The sequence below is a fragment of the Brassica napus genome, chromosome C2 (genome assembly GCF_020379485.1).
Source record: "Brassica napus cultivar Da-Ae chromosome C2, Da-Ae, whole genome shotgun sequence".
NCBI lineage: Eukaryota > Viridiplantae > Streptophyta > Magnoliopsida > Brassicales > Brassicaceae > Brassica > Brassica napus.
Genome location: NC_063445.1, coordinates 19,852,895 through 19,857,916, shown reverse-complemented (window position 1 = coordinate 19,857,916; position 5,022 = coordinate 19,852,895). Strand labels below are relative to the sequence as shown.

Genomic DNA, 5,022 nt, shown 5'->3' with positions numbered 1-5,022 from the left:
ATTTGTGAATTGGGCTATGCGTTGTGTGGCTGCCACATTTATTTTCCAGGTAAACAAAGTGCTATTGTGTAGGCCTACTATTGTGTATGTTCTGGTAAATTTGGTGTGGTAATGATAGTAGTTTGATGGGTTACCTCTTTTACGTCAGAGCAAAATTGATACTCCTTTGGTGATGGGAGCTTTTGATATAATTACCTAGCTTGTCGGTTATCTTGTTTGCAAAACGATTCACAATAGGTATATAATATATATGATCACTTGCTCTGTCTGACAGACTTATATATCTATTGCATAGTTTGTGATTGAACTTCTTACAGGAACCATGTTTCACTGATGCAGGAGAAAAGTCGTGGTTCAAAGTCAGTGGCTGGTCTCTGCTGGTAAGGGACGTCGCATGGACGAGCTGAGTTTCTAAGCCGTCCTGGAGGTGGACAGTGGAATAGTGCTAGAATTGCACCTTCATCTTTCGGCTCTCCTCTAGTGGTATGCTTTTACATTGTTAGTTTCAAGGGAAAGTCTCCTTTGTTCAGCTTATAACTGATACTCTTTTAAGTATCATAACCACAGGTGTTTTATGTCACCGTCTTCAGTTTGGCTGAAGAACACCGATTTAAAGGCAGTATTACTATTCTAAATACCACTTGACGCCAAACCGAAAGAAGTTGTCAAGGGAAGAGTATGAAGAGTTGACACAAGAAACGACTAGGGAAGGAATGGCAGGACTTGCTGCTTCTCCAGGATTCAGTGATTGAGCATGCTGATAGAATCAAGCTGCTTCCTAAAAGTTATGATGACGAATTGGGTACTGAATCAGATTCAACCGGTGAAAATTCATGGACAGTTTTTTTTTGGTAGATAGTGTAAACCTTTGAGGCACAGCAAACTCTTAGCTAATTGCTTACCATTAACTTGTCAGGTTTTTTCAGATTTATGAGAGTTTATGAGATAGTTAGGAGTTAGAATTAGTACAACCACAGCATCTGGCCAATTTAAAGCATCTCCTCTTCTGATTTATCTTCTATAGCTACTATCTTGTATCCAAAACGTTTTTTGTATATACATAAATAGAAAATAGCATCTTCTCTTCTGATTTATCTTTCATAGCTAATATCTTGTGTTCTTGTAAATAAGATGAAATGGAGATAAAAAGAAGAATCTTAAACATTAAGATGAGATTGTCTTCACTCCAATAGTTTTAATGGCGCATGCTTAGTAATTCACTCCAATAGTCTTAATGGCGCATGCTTAGTAACTAGACGCTAGCAGCATCAATGCTTGGCTTCATGAGTCACGACTCACGACTAGAGGTAGGCAAAAAAGAAGAACCCAGCCAACTTGAACCGTAGTTAAACCCGACTCAAACCAAACCTTGTTCTGTACATAACCTAATTAGTTGATGATTTACTCAATCCAACGGTAAAACCGCACCAAACTGATAACCTAATTAGTTGATGATTTACTCAACCCACCGGTAAAACCGCACCAAACTGATACCCAATATATTCTTATTATTTAATAAATAATATTGATAAATATGTATACTAATGTATTGGGATTTATTTAGATAAAGTCGTGTTTTCTCAACTTCCATATTCTATTAATTCCCAATATGGTACGAATAATACTGTTATATATATTCTCTAGTTCTAATCCTAATACCTAAAGATTCTGCTAAAAGCAAAACCTAAAAACTTAAGCACCTAAACATCTAAAGTCTCATCTCATTCATCGTAGATTCTGCAATTTTCATAGTCTAAAGGTAAGATTATCTAACATAAGTTTTTCAAGGATCAATAAAGACAAAAGGTAGATGCTAGTAGTCTTTTTGTTAAAAGGTTTTGGATTTTTAGATTTGAGTTGGATGCTTTCGAAATGCTTACAGGTCTTTCGTTAGGTTGATTTGATTATCAAAAGTCTACTATTTTACTATGTATTTCTCCCTTTGACTTGGTTAAGATTTTTCATGTAGCTTTAAATTTGATTACCAAAAGTCTCTGCTATTGGTACGACTCTTTGTTTTCTATTACTCATTATGAGACAGCTACTACTTCCGTCCCATAGTCCCACTGGGTTAACTGTTTCCAAGAAACGTCTTTGCTTAAAAAAACATCTTTTCGCTTGTCAGTATATATGAACATTGAACATTCTGATCTTTGTTATTTTATGGACTTGCACGCCGTGTGAGTAGAATGAGTACAGGCTCAGAAGTAATATCAACAATTGTGAAGAAGTGGAGAGAGCATCCACCTTCTTCTTATTGCCTCAAGGTTGACAACTTCAAACAACTTGAGAACTTCACAACATCCTCTGATGATAAATACGAATCTCGTCTTTTCTCCTCTTGTGGATATAACTGGTATGTATCATCTATGCAACTAGTTTCGATACTAATGTTTTATTAAAACCTCATATTTGTGTACCAAGGCAATAATTTGTATTCTATGAAAACAGGAAACTGATCGTATACCCAAAAGGGAACAAAAAGGACAATGGAAAAGGATTCATTTCGATGTATGTGGAAATAGACAGCAAAAGCTTCATATCAGAACCACAATGTGAGGTGTTTGCCGAACTTATTTTCTTTGTCTACAACAAGAAAGAAAACAAATACTTTACTATTCAAGGTAAACTACTTGTAATCTATATATGTTTATTCACATATATTTCAGTCATCATTATATTTTATGTATTCAGATGTAGAAGTAAAGAGGTTCAATGCACTTAAGACAATGTGGGGGTTACGGCAAGTTCTTTCATTTGATTCATTCAACAATCCTGAAAACGTTATGTCTTTGAGGAAGATCAATGTGAGTTTGGTGTTGATGTCGTTGTTCCATCACCCCTTACCAGCTGGGAGATTCTCTCTTTTAATAAGAAACTCCAAAAACCCAAGTTCTCTTGGACTGTTAAGAAGTTTTCTCAGTTGAAAGAGCATGAATACACGTCAAACAAATTCTCAGTGGGAGAAAGAAACTGGTGAGTATTACATACATTTAATGGTTTTGATGTTGAATATATATATTAATATATATTGTATGATTGATAGTCACGTTCATAATCATTTTATATTGTGTAGGGTTCTAAAGCTGTACCCAAAGGGATACTCTAGAGAAGATGACAAATGGTTATCAGTTTTCCTGCATTTAGCTGATAATGGTACAGCTAAAGCAGATGAGAAGATTTTTGTGCAAGCAAATTTACGAGTTCTAGACCCACATGGATCCAATCACAAGGCATACCAAAGTATATTTTCTTTTCCTTATTTTTTACTAACTAAACAACAGTCGATACAGTCTTCTAGGTAGATATATACTGATAATTTATTACTTGCAGTGAACACCTGGCAGATTGGAAAAAACTTGGGTTGGGGTTGGGATGAGTTCTTGTCTTTAGAAGAACTTCGGAAGGCTTACTTAGACAAAGAAGACGCTTTGAACGTCGAGGCCGAATTCGAAGTTGTTTCTGCGACCAAATATTCTCCCATTATCTAAGCACTGTTATTACGCAGCTATTAATTAGACAATGATATGTTTTTTACTCCCTTCGTTTTTGTTATTGGTGACGTTTTAGAGCTTTTGTTTCCAATTTTTTTATGCATAATATTAGTGACTTTTGATTTTATCTACTCTTTGCATTAATGGTTAAATTTTTATGCAGAATATAGTGACTTTTTTGATTTTATCTACTCTTTGCATTAATGGTTATAATCGAGGGTAAATTGCCCATTAAAACAATGATATAAGTATAGAGGGAGTACTTTCAAAAAAGAACTAGATTCTGATCCACACTTGGAAAGACATATATATTTTTTGTTTTAATTTTTTTCTTATTTAAAGAAATTTAATTTTATAATGCAGGTGATTTGTATTTGAATAGTAAACATCATAGGAAATTTGTTTATTTCTTATAAGGCAGGTGAAAAATTCAGTGAAGCACATGGTAACGTAAGGAACTTTGAGTAATCATGTGTTTTCTTATCATTATTTCAGAGATTGTTGAGTTTGTATTTATATTCTGGGTTGCATAAATTTAGTTGAGGATAAATCAACCATGTTTTTTAATAAACGTGAAAAAGAGAATTACATATAACTAATTGTTTTTTAAATGGAGTCACCGTAACTGTTTTTAAATAGAGTTCACCATAACTGCTTCGTTGACATATGATGATCCGTGGCTTATAGAATTATGTAAAAATTGGTTTTTTAAAGGTACGTCTGGTGGCATAGAAAGTAATATTTCAGGTAGTAGTAGGGATAAATATTGGGCAAATCTCTAAAATAGCACATTTCTAAGTTTATATCACAAAAATAGCACTCTAAAACTAAAATGACCAAAATAGCACATTTCTAAGTTTATCCTTTGAAAATTTTAATTTTTTTATTTTTCAAAATTTGAAATCTTATCCCCAAAACCTCATTTCTCAACTCTAAACCCTAAACCTTAAACCCTAAACCTTAAACTCTAAACCCTAAACCCTAAACCCTAAACCCTAAACCCTAAATCCTAAACCCCACCCTTTAACTCAAAACCCTAAGTTTGTGACTTTTGATAAAACACTAAGTGCTATTTTTGTGACTTTTGACCTTGAGTGTTAGTTTGGGAACAAAAACTTGATTTAGTGCTATTTTTGTCTTTTCTCATAAATATTAAGAATGATTATGTTTTAATAAATTAAATTGTGTTTGTTTAGTAATCATCATAATAAATTAAATTGTATTTGTTTAGTAACCATCTCCAACCCACCTCTATTTCTATCTCTATATTTTCCTCTAAAATAGAGAAACTCTATTATAGAGGTGAAAATGCTCCAATGTATGCCTCTATAATAGAGTTTCTCTATTTATAGGGGAAAATATAGAGATTTGTTATTTTCACCTTTAAATATAGAGGCAAAAAGTAACTTTCCTCTATATTTTCATCTAAAATAGAGAAACTATATTATATAGGCATACATTGGAGCATTTTCAACTCTATTATAGAGATCTCTATTTTAGAAGAAAATATAGAGCTGTACATTGGAGA

At 33.3% G+C, this 5,022-nt stretch overlaps 1 pseudogene; it reads left to right on the top strand.

The window, feature by feature from the left end:
* Nucleotides 1–305: 305 nt before the first annotated feature.
* On the top strand, nt 306–4,367 carry LOC106454303 (annotated as a pseudogene).
* The last annotated feature ends 655 nt before the right edge of the window (nt 4,368–5,022 follow it).